The 15,530-nt window shown below is 39.4% G+C and overlaps 2 protein-coding genes across 3 annotated transcripts in view; one reads left to right on the top strand and one right to left on the bottom strand.

Moving 5' to 3' along the window:
* sptssb (serine palmitoyltransferase, small subunit B) overlaps positions 1 to 2,291 on the bottom strand; it is a 36,052-nt gene extending 33,761 nt beyond the window's left edge. The window contains exon 1 of one of the 2 annotated variants that reach the window (XM_060834832.1): positions 2,124 to 2,291. The gene's annotated coding sequence lies outside the window, so the exon portion shown is untranslated. The remainder of the gene's footprint in view (positions 1 to 2,123) is intronic. The other variant, XM_060834831.1, reaches the window with a different exon arrangement.
* The window catches only part of LOC132821898 (complement C1q and tumor necrosis factor-related protein 9-like), a 71,729-nt gene that overhangs the window by 26,640 nt on the left and 29,559 nt on the right, over positions 1 to 15,530 (top strand). The window lies entirely within an intron of this gene.

The following is a 15,530-nucleotide window of genomic DNA, read 5'->3' as shown; positions in this document are numbered from 1 at the left end:
TTCGTGAGGTTTTAAAAATAACTTTTAACTTACTCAGAGGGGAATGAAGCAGGTCCCAGACAGAGGAGAGGGCCTGCGTTTTGAAGAGATTAAATTATATTCCCTACGGTGTGGAAACAGGCCCTTCGGCCCAACAAGTCCATACTGACCCTCCGAAGAGTAACCCGCCCAGACCCATTCCCCTCTGACGGATGCACCTAACACTATGGGCAATTTAACATGGCCAATCACCTGACCTACACAGACACAGGAAAAATGTGCAAACTCCACACAGACAGTCGCCAGAGGCTGGAATCAAACCTGGGACCCTGGTGCTGTCAGGCAGCAGTGCTAACCACTGAGCCAACCCAGAGTTGGACTGGTGTAGTCTAGAGGCTTGGTGCTGGCACAGACTGGGGTGAAAGGATCGTAAATCAAGTACTTTTTGTTTATTTTTATTCTGCTGCTGATCCGTTATTTGTTATTCTTGCACTTTTGTACCAAATACTTAAGTTTCTGTACAGAGGTATCTTGCACCTAAAATGGAGCCATAAGCAGCAACATTGCAAACTTTTCATGTGCACTTTTGAGTGCACATGACAAAAAGCTAATTCAATTAAATACAATTTGTATCCCATCTGCCACTACTTTGGCCACTCTGCTAGACTGTTTAAGTTCTTGTGCAACCTCTGCTTTTCAACACCACCTGTCTCTCCAGTTATCTTTGTGACATCTGCAAACGTAGCAACAACGCCCTCAGCTCTGATTGAGCATGTATAACGTGGATAATTGTGGTCCCAATACTGACCCATGCAAAACTCCAATTGTCACTGGCTGCCATCTTGAAAATGATATCTTTATTCTTACCCTCTGCTCACCAGTCAGTCCTTTGTTGTTGCCCCTAACACCATCTTATTTAGCAGCCTCTTGTGTGGCACCTTGTCAAAGGTCTTCTGGAAATCACATCCATTGTGTCTCCTTTGTCCAACTTGTTCATTGTCCTGACTTGTCAAACATGATCTTCTTTTGATCAAGATGTGCTGCCTCAGCCCTATTTTACCAAGTACTCTTCAATCGCATCATTAATGATGGACTAAAATGTTCCTGAAGACAGATGTCACCATTTACCAATCCTCTGGGACTCTCTTTAACTTCAGTGATTCCTTGAAAAATCACCATCAATGCCTCTCTGATCTCTGCAGCTAACTCCTTTAGAACTCAGAGGTGTGATCCATCTGGTCTAGGTCATTTACCCACTTTCAGGCCTTACAGCTTCCCCAGCACCTTCTCTTTACTGATGAACACTACACTCACCTGTGCTCATAATTCTCTTGATGTTTTAGTTTGCTGCTGGTGTCTTCAACTGTGAAAACTGATAGAAAGTTCCTACTCAGTTCCTCCACAGAGTCTTTCTTTCCCATTACTACTCTTCCAGCGGTCCAATATCCACTCTTGCTTCTGTCTTGCCTTTTACATATCCAAAAAAACCCTTATAAACTTCTTTCCTATTACTAACCAACTTACCATCATAGCTCAGAGAGAATAAACTATTTTTTTTAAGTTAGCCTCTGCTGCTGTTTTAAAGGCCTCCCAGTTCTCTGACTTCCCACAAATCTTCACCACATTGTACACTTTTCCTTTTATTAGGTCACTGACCTCCCTTGTCTGTCAAAGTTGCCACATCCCCCTATCTTAGTATGTTTCTTCTGCCTTGTTGCTTTTGAGATACATTTCACTTGACATGTAGTTTCAAACATAAAATTTTCACTTTTAGAACTAAAGTGCCATGACCTAAACAAATCACCACTTGCATAATGATATAAACAATTGCCTTCCTAACACTCATTGCACCAGTCCAGTTTGCTCGTCAGCATTCAGACAGATTGAAACTATAATATCTGGATTAGCATTTGTTTGTATGTTTGATTTAAGTTGCAGAAAATCGGAATAGTAACTAAAAAAAAGTAAACCTTAAACAAACACAAAAGGTTTTTGTTGAAGGAACAGGAACTTCAAATTAGATTCTGTACAGAAAACTAGAAAGACAGGTCCTGCCACATATTTGCTCTAGATCTTGCATTAACCTGCAACCTGGTTTTATTTAGCTTTCTGTCAGCATTAAAGAAACAAGAAGAAAATCTCACCTTTCCAAAATGTAGGATATTTAATAAAACTGTTGCTGCTTCTGTGGGAGAAGAGTCACAACTGTCTGTAGTTCATATAACATGAAATAAATCCTGCAAGTACTCAGCAGTTGGGTTTGACACACCTGCCCCCATTTACTACTGTGAGCAATTGAAATGATTGACTAATAAAAACACAAGTTACTGATAAGCCGTAATACAGAAACTCACGCGTCTCCTTGGAGAAGGAGGCACCTCCCTATTTCTCAATGATTGTATTGAATGGGTTTCCTACAAATCAAGATTAGATGTTGTGGGCAGGTTTTAATATAGTCACAAGCAAATGTGATAGCAAGGTGGCTGAATAATTCTGATAACTCTACCTATATTCAGTAGGTTTTCCACATTAGTCACAATGTCAGATTGATACATGCATTGAAAAATGTGCAGTGCATCCACTAAAATGCAGTCCAGAGTTCCATCAAATTGTGCGATATTACTGTTGGGCAGAGGGTGAAATATATCTAAAAAGGCAGTATTCATTTTATATATGTGTGGTGCATTTGTTTGTTGTGTACATCTACAATAATATTCAGAAAAACAAATTATGAATACTAAGTCAATAGCGTGTGAACCAGGAGTGGTAATTGATTGCAATGTGATTGAGAAAGGTAGAATTAACTTGCTTACACCAGTTTATACCAGTTTTGGTGTATCACACTGAGTCATTTATAAAAATGGATGGCACTGAAATCCCCCTTTGATGTCTTAGTTTTTGGAGGAGGTATACGTTTACATTCTTGTGGTTAATAATAAGTTTCACATCTGCAACACCTTAGAAAATATCTTGGTAAGCTGATGGAGACCGGTAAAGTCAGGGATTGAGACAAGTTAATTCGGTTAATTGTAGCTTATCTCTCTGATTTTCATGTTTTTTTTATCATGGCACCTCATTATATTCTGAATGATGCATTTATTTTGACTTTCATTCCCTTATATGGCAAGTTATCCAAAATATTTTACTCTACAAGACAGAGGGAGGAATTTTCTTCGGATGTTTCAAGTGGGTTTGAGCAGCAGCAAGGGAAGACATTAGGAAGCAAGTGGGAAAAAACAGATAGAAAGGTATGAGTCAGGATCCCATATTATCCTGGCTTCTCCCATAGGCCCAGATCTTCTGATGGCTAGACAGTTGCTATTCCAGCATTGATAGAAATTACCTGGGAAACTGAGTTTTCCTAGGGCAATTCCCCACATGCTTGGAAATCTTTGGGGATTCTGATGAAATTAAGTAAATTAATGATTTAAGAAAAGGTAGATTATTAAGTATGTAATCTAGTCTTGAGTAAACACTTGCAACAGCTCCCCTGATTACACCATTCAATTCCCAGCTACATCTCCCCCAGAGACTTCAACACTCAGACTCTGACTTGGTACCCTTCCTCTCCAACCACCAGACTCAATTTGACCTCATCTCAAACCATGCCAACCCTACCCCACCACTATTATCACCACCACCACTGGACTGTGCCAGCCACCCTGGACACAATCACTCTCCCATCCCTGGCAGATCTGACCTGATCCAATCCTTCACCCCATTCATTGCCTCCCTCCCTGTCATCAGACCCAAGGGGCACCCTCCCCAAAATCTCCATTTCCCTGGTGGACCGGATTTCAGATTCTGATGAACTGTCATTGCGTTCTCCCTATAGTTGCTGCCAGACCTGCTGAGTTTCACCGGTAATTTCTGTTGTTGGTTCAAATTATTTAAAGTGCCATTACTGATGTTGTTGGGAGTGAAGAAACTTAATAAGGCCATTAAAAATAGGAACAAGAGTTATCTACTGCTGTGTGATTTTTAATATTGCAAAAATTGTTCACATACTTTTGCAGATCTTCTCAGGTTACGCACCTTCTTCTATATCACCTCTCAACTACCTTTGATGGAAAAACTAACAAAACTATCAAATGACACATACTGGTGTGACTCGTCTACTTAAACATAGGACACAAATATAACCACAGTGTTCATTTTCAAAATCCTCTTGAGTTTTTTTTTCCCCGTCTGGGACAGTAGTTGTGGGTTTCAGCTTTGACTTTATTTTCTTCCTGCGTCTGGCATATTTTGTGTTCATGTTGAATTTAAGGTCATGGAGATTTATGTCAGTGATCCTTTACATCTCGAACACCACAATCCTAGTGCTTTATCTTGGTGCTCCATTTGCTTATCTGGCCTCATATGCTGCTCAGCCCGCTGTTCCGAGTATAGCCAGTTAACCAGCAGTGTATGCCATATTCTGAGCAGACAGGTGGGACTAGATTAGTTTGGGGTTATGTTCAGCACGGACTGGTTGGACCAAAGGGTCTGTTTCAATGCTGTATATTGCTATGCCTCTATGACTCTAAGTGAGGAGTTGACACAATACTGGTTTGCAGCTTGTCTCAACAGGAAAAGGCAGATCATGATTCACTTTTAAAACATTCTAACGTGGGTGTAAGTGAACTTTTATCACATTAGTTTGGAAGATAGGATGCCAATGCAAATAAATTTATGTATTCCCAAACAGCAAAAGATGCTAACACCTACTTTACACATTTTCCATATGAAAGCAGCACTTTTCTGATCTGATGTTTATTATTTACTGGCACTAAGCCAATCTAATTGGCAACACTGGAGAGTACAGCCTCATGTTTCTTCATTCAGTCTTGCACAGCAGCCAAGGTATATTAGGGTTTTGCTACTCTTAGATAGATTTTGCTGTGTTCACACATTTGGTCAAATGTCAGTATTGTCTTTCAGAATTTTAGCTTAGCATAATCAATTTTACATGAAAATGTCAACAAAGTGTTGAAATTTTTATTCCCAGTAATAGTTCATACTTTGTTATGGCATAAGAAAACATCTGGACTTTGAGGCCAGCTACAAAAGTGGTGTTTTGATCTTGGCAATGGAAGCCATTGTCCTTATACCCATTAGCTCATGTAATCACCTGAACATCAATTGGATCTGTTCTCGTGGTGTACTTGAGACTGGGTTCACTCAGTCAGCTGCTTTGCAATGTCGAGTGATGCCAACAGCATGTGTTCAAATCCTATACAACCACGTTAAACTCCCCATCATTTGTCTGTTTCTAGTGAGAGAGCAGATCTATGGTCGTGTGGGACTATGGCAACTTTACTATGTAGTATGGTTCCATCCAGCAGAATAATATGTCCGATGTTCTTGTTTGTCCATTATGTGATGGTCATGATTATAGCTTTATTTGAAAGATCAAGAAAATCCCAGTTCTTGCTTTTAGGAGACCAATGCTATGCTTAAACATGGACCCATGAACACCCGAATACTACTCAAGGGTACAAATTATTAAATAGAATGATGAAGACTACCCATCCGCCAAGCTTGTATGGAAAATTTCTTTCCATTGGACCCATTTTATGTTAGCATTCATGAATAAAATTTAATTTTACCTTTGTGCAACCTTAACCCTTACAGTAGACAGTGAGGACTGCAGATGCTGGAGAATAGAGTTGAGAGTGTAGTGTTGGAAAAACACAGAAGGTCAGGCAGCATCCAAGGAGCAGGAGAATCAATGTTTCGGGCATAATTCCTGATGAAGGGCTTATGCCCGAAGTGTGGATTCTCCTGCCATCAGATGCTTTTCAGCGCTACACTCTCGACCCTTACCCTTACACTGCCTGATGTAGCTATGTTTAGAATGTTCTGACTTGCATTTCCCTTTACTTAATATATATCTTGTGTGTCTTCAAACTGTTAACTTAGTGGTTTTTCATTGTTTTCCCCATCGTGGAAGGAAGAGAGCTGGATGGCTGCTGGGTTTGTACTTGCCTTTAGGCACAGAGGCAGCCTCGTTTTCTTCCAGTCATATGCTGCTCCTTAAAGCAAGAGTTCCAAAACAATTCCAGGTGCTGTCTGAAAGATCAACAATTCTATGACAGTCATTTGAATGGGATGGCTGGGATGTTGGCATGTGATGTTTTCCTGACAGATATCACCAGCATTCATGTTAACTACTACCATTATTTTCTTACTGGACACTTGCTCAGTCTATGTAGAGAACTGTTTGATCCTAGAGCAGTGGTGACCAATGTTCGCAACTAAATGCATAGGGTTAGCTGGTTATGTTATGATAAACGATTTATTGTTTTTTTGACCTGAATTTGATTTTATGTGATAATGAAGTGTGGATGCCTCAAAGCCAGCATTTATTGTCCATGTTCCCCATGAGAATATCTCAGAGCCACATTCTTGCAATACTGCTGACTGTGTGTGGTGTGTGTGCACCCACAATTTTGTTAGTTATAAAGTTTTAGAGTTTTGACCCAGCAGTGATGAAAAAAAGTAAAAATATTGTTTTAATTCTGGATGATGTGAGACTTGAAGGAGAACCTGCATATTTTCTTTGGTGGTACAGCCTGCCAGTTTGGTAAGAGCTGCTGGAAGACTTGTAGATAGTGCACACTGCTGCCACTTTTCTTAGTGGCAGAGAGCACATATGTTGAAGGTGATAAATGGGTGTACCAATCAAATTGGATGCTTTGTCCTGCATGATGTTGAGCGTCAGATGTTCTTGGAGCTTTTCCAGGCGTGTGAGCAGTATTTTCTCATGTTCTTGAGTTGTGCCTCACAGATGCTGGTAAGGCCTTGAGGAATTGAAAGGGAAGTTACTTGCCAGCAAATAACCACAGTGTTTGTACAGCTGGTCCAGTTAGGTTTATGAATGAACGTGACTATGATGTCAAGGCATTGATGCAATACTAGGATAGGAAAATTGCTCAACAAATGGGTAGTCCGCAGTTGTATTGAAGAGGGAATACACTGTTGCTGGGTAGTGTGTCCCTGTGGTCAGAGGAATGCTGATGGCCATTTATGTTGTGAAACGTGCTAACTTCAAAATGTCCTGAGATTGGTTGTCCACCTAGAAACTGTGCAAATATGCTATTGCTGGTTGGCAAGCCAGCAATGAGGGAGTTGTTTTTTAACTAGAAACTCTTGGCGTGGAATCTCTATCTAGAGACATTGCATCAATCTGGAATCAAAGTGATCATTAAGATGATGCACCTAATGATAGAAGTTTGGAATCAGTTACTTCTTTACAGACCACAAGTATCTGAGAACTAAATCAGGTCATTTAATTTGCCATCCTGATGTCATAAACATTGACAACACCGGCTTGAATTTATAATTGTTAGCACCTCAATATAGAAAAGATCCCCCAAGGAACTTCATAAAAATAATCTGCTAAAAATCAATATGTGCCTAAAGTAGGGGATACTAGGAGTGGTTAATCACATTTTAGTCAAATAAATTGTTTTGAAGGAGAGAGCAGGCTGGCACTTAAAGAGATTTAAGGAAGAAATTACGAAGTTTGTGGCCTAGATTGTTGAGGGCATAGCAGCCAGTGGTGATGGGATGACTCTTTCAAACTGAGATGAGAAGGAATTTCTTCAATCGAAAGGTGGTGAATCTGTGGAACTCATTGTCGCAGAAGGCTGTGGAGGCCAAGTCACTGAGAGTACTTAAGACAGAATCAGATAGGTTCTTGATTAGTTAGGGGATTATGGGGTAATAGGGAAAAAGCAGGAGAATGTGGTTGAGAAACGTGGATGGCAGAATCTCCAATGGACCAAATTCACAGTGGGCCAAATGGCCTAATTCAGCTCCTACATCTTATGGTCTTATGTTTAAATTCATTTTGGAATGTAAAAAAAATGCCAAACTTGAATGAGTAGGGAGTTTTTAGATAGCTAAAACAACTGTCAAAAAGGCTTTGGAGATAAGGTGTGGTGAGAAATTTAAACACAAGTTTGGGAATTCTAAGTATGTGGTATTGAGATTGGGAGTCAATTTAGGTCAGCAAGCACATGGCCATTGGTGAGTGACCTAATGATTCATGGTGTGTTTAATAACAAAACCACGATCCCCAAACGACCAGAATAAAAAGTTAATAAACAAGATTTCACCTTATATTTGTACTTTAACCTACTAATCAAATTAAAGAGAATATGAATAATATATTACACAGTGGATAAAAAATTTGCAACTTGCTTTCGCTAAGGTTTCAAGCTGGTATCCACAGTGAATGTTCCTTTACAATTTTGTCAACTGTGAGTTCACATGCAGGTGATGTTTGATGCGCTAAAAGAAAAAGCTTTAAGTGCCCAAAACTGTGAAGCCATTAAATGTCAAGTGATAAAATGCCCAATGTCACCATTGCTATTCCTCAGGCGAATCTCCAAAAAATGGCATTCAGCTCCCACACAAACCAACATCATTAGCAGCAGCTAACGAGTGTTGATGTCCAGACATATAAAAGATTTCCCAATAAAACTGACAGTTTAATGAACTGGCAGATACTCTGACGATAGCTTTTTGTCAAATATAATGAGCAGAGAGGAAATCCTAGTACTATCAGGAAAACAATCACTTCATTTCCCATTTTAAAAAAAGTTGTAATGATAATTGCAAGATTAAAGTCCCAGTTTTCCAGATGGAACAATTTTCATCCATCCAAAACAAGTCATCAGGAGAAAGGCAGAAGAACATCTATTTATAATATGAACCCAACTCTTCATATCCCTGTTACAACAATAAATCCAAATTCCCGCAGTGTGCATTCACTTATGCACTGATTAAATAGCTTTGTAAAGTGCTAACAATCTAGGCTGTTATCACAGTTGGATGATCTGATGGAGGAAATGATTCCCAGAATTTCACATGATTGTAAGAAAAGGTAGGGAGACAAAGTGAACATTGAAGTTGTCAAGTCCTGAGGTAATATACAACCAAATTAATATTTTTAAGGTTGATTCTAGAAGTGAAGGCAGGTGATGTTGCAATGGTAAAGGGAATCAATCTTTGCAATGTGGGCAATATGGGTTTGGATTCTTGGTTTGTTCTTTTTAATGCAGTAAACATTTCATTATCTGGCACTTATGGGACCAGGAGCGTGCCAATAGATCAAATGTTCTAGGTAATCAAGAGGCCCACACTATTAATGAAAAAACACATACTAAGTAATAGAAATGTAACGCAGGCAGTATACACATCACTATTATACTTTTTTTTACAGCATAAATCACTAAAATAATAATGCAAAATTGCCTTAAACAAACTGACCAGCAGAGAGCCTTGTCACTTGCACCCTCAACTGACTACTCAGACATTATGGTAGATCATGGTATTTGAGAGAAATTGAGTCGAAATTGAATCAACTGATGAAATTTCATGTGGCCATTCTATTGAACAACAAATATATTTAGACTGAGGTAAATAAATCAATAAACTATAATAATTGTACAGAAGAATGCAGTAAACTTTGCAATTTTTGAGGTATATATATCATTTTGGCCAGTTTGAGAGTGCTGGTTCAAGAGATGCCAGTTATGGAGTCATTGATTTCTGCCGCACAGAGACAGGTCTGTCAGCCCAAACTGGTCTATGCTGACCAAAATGTCTATCCATGCTAAGCCCATTTCCCTCCTCCTTTTAAACCTTTCCTATCCATGTATTTGTCCAAATGCTTTTTAAGTGTTGTTACCCACTGCAATCCCTTACTCTGGCAGCTCATTCCATATGTGTACCACTCTCTGTGTAGAAAAGTTTCTCCTCGGGTTCCCTTTTATTCTTTCCCCTCTCACCTTGAACCGATGCCTTCTAGTTCTCGATTGATTTCCCCAATTTCCGAACTCAGAAAAAGACTGAGTGCATTCACCCTATTCATGCCTCTCATGATTTTATACACTTCTCTAAGGTCTCCCCCGAAGTCTCCTACGCTCTAAATAAAAAAAAAATCCAAGCTTGTCTAACCTCTCCCTATAACTCAGACCCTTGACATCCTTGTAAATTTCTTCTGCACTTTTTCCAGTTTAGTAACATTCTTCCTATAGCAAGGTGACCAAAACTGAACACAATACTCCAAGTGTGGCGTCACCAACATCCTGTACAACTGCAACATAGCTTTCCAACTTCTATACTCAGTGCCTGATTGACAAAGGTCAGTGTGCCAAAAGCTTTCTTCACTCCCCTGTCTACCTGTGACTCCACTTTCAGAGAACTCTGCATCTGAACTCCAAGGTTCCTCTGTTTCACTACACTTATAACGGCCCTATCATTCACCATGAAACTCCTACTTTGATTTGACTTTCCAAAATGCAAGACCTCACACTTATCTATATTAAACTCGATTTACCATTTCTCGACCCACTTCCGCAGCTGATCAAGATTCTGCTACAGTTTTTGACAACCTTCCTCATTGTCCATGATACCACCTATTTTAGTGTCATCTGCGAACTTACTAATCATGCCTTGTACATTCTCATCCAAATCAGCAATGGGCCCAACACCAACCCCTTAGGCACTCCACTAATCACAGGCCTTCAGTTCGACAAGCATCCTTCCACTATTATCTTCTGCCTCCTACCATCAAACCAATTATACTTCCAATTTGCCAACTTTCCCTGGATTCCATGTGATCTAACCTTCCAGAGCAGCCTACCATGTCGAACCTTATCAAACGCCTTACTGAAATCTATATAGACTCTGTCTATCGCCCTGTCCTCATCAACCCTCCTGGTTACTTCATCAAAGAACTCTAACAAAGTTGAAACAAAATTTGCTGTAGATAACTGGAGAACATTACACTTCTTCTGAATCTGGATGCCTGACAACAGAGTCAGTAGAGAAAGGGAGTTACAAAGCAAATGTCTAATCATAGTCATAAATAGAGGACATTATGAAACCTTTATGCGGCATTGACGTTGAGGATGAAGGTAGGTATTTTCTCCGAGATGAACGGCAGAAGGAAATAGAGTTATAAGGAGAAGAAAAGCAATGGCTGGTAAGGGAAGCAAGGAAGTTATCAGAGAAAGCCATATCTATGATTGAGGTATTGAGAGTAGAGAGATCATATGGGATTTCAAGGTTGAATGATTATCTGCGAATAAGATATGATAATTTACATGGGGACCAGGTCAAAAGGGTCACTGAGTTATGTCAAATAGAGAGTGACATTGCTCCATGCCCAAGGGAGGTTCTCTAGTGCCTTAAACTTGAACCAAACATCAACAAATCCAGAACATCAGCAAGTATTGAAGCATTCTTCAAAATAAGGGTTAGAATCCCAACAAAAGTTATCTGTTATTAAATTTTACTATGGTGGATCCATAGATTCCTGCAAGATTGCTGCCCTTTTCTGATTCTGTATGATTTTCAGTTTAGCTAATCAACCTGGCTAATTAATTCAACCTGGAAATTATGAGCTGTTACTGAGACTAGGAATTATTTGTATTTGACTTCAGATTACAATATGGAATAATCCCAAATGGATAGATGTGGAAACTTGCCCATGCAATGATTAGCATTATTGGCACATGTTAATGAGGTTATTTCGGGAGAGATCGTAAAAGATTCTTCTTCTGTTCTTTGTCCAAAGACAGGTCCAACCCACAGCATCATGATTTCCCCCATGAGTAGTGTAAGGAGACAGGTTCTGAATCCAAGTTTAGCTGGAGTGACAATTAAAACCCATGCTCAGAACACCACTCTAATTCACACCAACTGTCTGGCCAAAAGAACCAACCATTCCCACAAGGGGTCTGAGTTGCTTTGGCAACATGCACTTTATACTGCATGTTATAAAAAAATGTTGTTATGAATATTGAAGTAAAGGATCCATTTTCTACTCATCATATGGCTGACTTGGAATCTCTCCCATTCTTGCTGCCTGCCATTGTTTTATGTTGGCAGGATTTACAATATAAATGCACCTTCCTCGGCCTTTAAATCCTGAAGTGAAATTTACACTGTACTGCAAGGCCTCCCCATTCATTTTCATTACTTATCTCTGTTATCATTAAACATTAATTCAAAACAAAAAAAATTTTGGCTTATTGTGATGCTTAGGTAGCAATAAATGTTTGTTCTTTAACTTCTACAAAGTTTACCAACCTATTTATCACAAGGATTGGCAGCACATATCCTATAAAGGAAAACTAAAACTGATTTCACAAAATGCTCTTCTTTAATATGTTCATTTATTCTTTATATTTGATCCAGATTGTTTCATGCCCCTTTTATTTCCATAAGTAGTATTTCTTAGCTGTTGACTCTATTCAGCTACCATTTAAATTTCTCTGGCTTTATTACGTACAATAATTTTTAAAAATATTTTAGTTGTTTGTTCAGTATCTTGTTAATATTTTGGTCGCATTAACTAACCTTGATTCATAGCTCAAAAGTCACAGCATCACAGCACCTCAAAGTGAATTTCTGTATAAATATCATACTTTAACAATAAATGTGATAGTTAGCATAGATTAGTGTAATGACCAGAATATGCAAAGGAAAATCTTTTCTTTTAGTAAAACTTCATGATTTTCTTCATGATTCTTCTGTTTAATTTAAAAAACGATCAACACTGTCGGGCTGTTAAGATGACTGCTATAGTCACGTAACTGGAATTAACTGAAACCCTCTTGAACTTTCTGCAAGTAAAAGCCATCTAGTGCATTAACAGCTCTTGGAGACTTGCCTACTAGCTATTGTCACCAAATATTGCTTCGATAGGCCCTGGCTGCCATAAAGTCCAGGACACAAAGCAATTGTAAATGACTACCTGATACCAAAATGTTAATTATATTAATTTCAATTAGCCACTGACATTGGCTATCAGCACTGCTTTACCTAATAACAATCATTTTTACTAGGATGAACATAGTATGTAATTTCTCTGAATGGCTTAGCTAAAACTATCCAGTCACATAACTGGAACCCGCCCTTGGATTGCTTAAGAGCACAGTTTTGACTTCCGATGTCAGTTGCTGCTTCAGTATCTTGAAAAGAGCAGCTCCAAGGCTTAGAAACTTGAAGATTGCCCACCATAGAACATTACAGCACAGTCCAGGCCCTTCAGCCCTCAATATTGCACCGGCATGTGGAACCACTCTGAAGTCTATCTATCCTACACTTTTGCATTTTCATCCATATGTCTATCCAATGACCATTAAATGTTCTTAAAGCTGGCAAGTCTAACACTGTTGAAGGCAGGGTGTTTCACGCCCCACTACTCTCTGAGTAAAGAAACTACCTCTGAAATCTATCACCCCTCAATTTAAAGCTTTGTCCTCTTGTACTAGCTATCACCATCTGAAGATAAAGGCTCTCCCTGTCCACCCTATTTAACCCATTGTTTAACTTTTATGTCTCAATTAAGTCACCTCTCAACCTTCTTCTCTCGGATGAAAACAGTCTCAAGTCTCTCATAAGACCTTCCTTCCATACCAGGCAACATCCCAATAAATCGCCTCTGAACACTTACCAAAGCTTCCACCTTCTTCCTATAATGCGGTGACCAGAATTGCACACACTACTCCAAGTGCGGCCACACCAAAGTTTTGTACAGCTGCAACATGACCTCATGGCTCCAAAACTCAATCCCTCTACCAATAAAAGCTAACACACCGTATGCCTTCTTAACAACTCTACCAAACTGGGTGGCAACTTTCAGGGATCTACACTGCCAAGAATCTTACCATAAGCCCAGTACTCTTTATTCCTGCTGCTCTTTCCAAAGTGAATCACCTCACACTTTTCCACATTAAACTCCATTTACCACCTCAAAGCCCAGCTCTGCAGCTTATCTATGTCCCTCTGTAACCTGCAATATCCTTCATCACTATCCACAACTCCACCGACCTTAGTGTCACCCACAAATTTACTAATCAATCCTTCTAAACCCTCATCCAGGTCATTTATAAAAATGACAACCAGCAGTGCCCCAAAAACAGATCCTTGAGGTACACCACAAGTAACTGAACTCCAGAATGAACATTTTCCAACAACCACCACCCTCTGTCTTCTAAATCAGCCTCAACCCCATGCCTCCATATTTTGTGCAATAGCCTACCATGGGGAACCTTATCAAATGCCTTGCTGAAACCCATATACACCACATCAACTGCTTTACCCTCATCCACCTGTTGGTTCACCGTCTCAAAGAACACCTGCCCTTCACAAAACCGTGTTGCCTATCCCTAATCAATTTATTCCTTTCTGGATGATTATAAATCCTAATTCTTATAACCTCTTCCAACACTTTATCGAAGAAAGGCTCACAGATCTATAATTCCCAGGATTGTCTCTACTCCCTTTCTTGAAGGAGGGGACAACATTTGCTATCCTCGAGTCTTCTGGCAGAATTCCTGTCAACAATGATGACTAAAGATGACATCAGCAGTACTGCCAGTCTTCTGGCTCTATTCCTGTAGACATTGATGACCTAAAGGCTCTGCAATCTCCTCCCTGGCTTTCCAGAGAATCTTCGAATAAATTCCATCTAGCCCAGAGGACTTACCTATTTTCACACTTTGGAGAATTGCTACCTCCGTCTCCTTGTGAACCTCAATCCCGTCCAGTCCAGAAGCCTGTATCTCAGTATTCTATTCGACAACATTTTCTTTTTCCAGTGTGAATAATGTGGAAAAATATTCATTTAGCGCTTCTCCTATCTCTGCTGACTCCATGCACAACTTTCCACTACTGTATTTGATTGGTCCCAATCTTACTTTAGTCATTCCTTTATTCCTGATGCACCTATAGAAGGCTTTAAGGTTTTCCTTGATCCTATTTGCCAATTACGTATCATGTCCCTCCTGGCCCTTCTTAGTTCTCTCTTTAGGTCTTTCCTAAAGTGCCCTAACTGAGCCTTCATTTCTCATCCATCTCTCCTATATATCTGATCTCTGGAAAGAAACTTGGATTTTGCCTGTGAAACTGGACTAATTCTTGAAGGACAGGAAATATTTTTGCACCTTTAAAAGCCATCCACCTGCATCTCAGCTCCCAGGAAAAAATAATGGCTGCAAGATTATCCAACTGATAGATTCTCAATTGAGCACTGACTCAGTCGACTGTGTCAATTAAACAATTACCAACATTTTGGTTTTATTTTTAAGAAATTCATGCATTGTAACCTCCTTCTTTCCCTTTCTCTTTCTTTCCACTTTGAATGTTTGTGTGTGTATGAATGAAGTAGCAAAACAGTACCCCACATTTTGAGAATAAACCCAACCTTTGATTTTGCGGGGTGGGGGTGGGGTGAGGGGTGTTGGGGGTTTATAGCGAAGATTGAGTTTTGTTTTAACTCAAAACTTTGGAAATACTTTTCAGTGCAGAACATTAAGGGATAGGAATAAAATAGTGAAAGAGTGGAATGATCAATAACTCGCTGGTTCTGGCTTAAGAGAGGAAAAACAATCATAATTAAAATTCATCCCATTCTGTCTTTATCCATGATGGTTGGTATTAAATATTAGCATTCCTTCACAATATGCATTGACAATTGTAGAAAGTGCTTTGAACGTGATACTTAAATTTCTGATGTGTCATTGTCGTTATGCTTTGCTTTTGTA

This window comes from Hemiscyllium ocellatum, chromosome 13 (genome assembly GCF_020745735.1).
Source record: "Hemiscyllium ocellatum isolate sHemOce1 chromosome 13, sHemOce1.pat.X.cur, whole genome shotgun sequence".
Lineage (NCBI taxonomy): Eukaryota > Metazoa > Chordata > Chondrichthyes > Orectolobiformes > Hemiscylliidae > Hemiscyllium > Hemiscyllium ocellatum.
The sequence above is the reverse complement of the archived record's forward strand: the minus strand, read 5'-3'. Positions and strand labels throughout refer to the sequence as shown.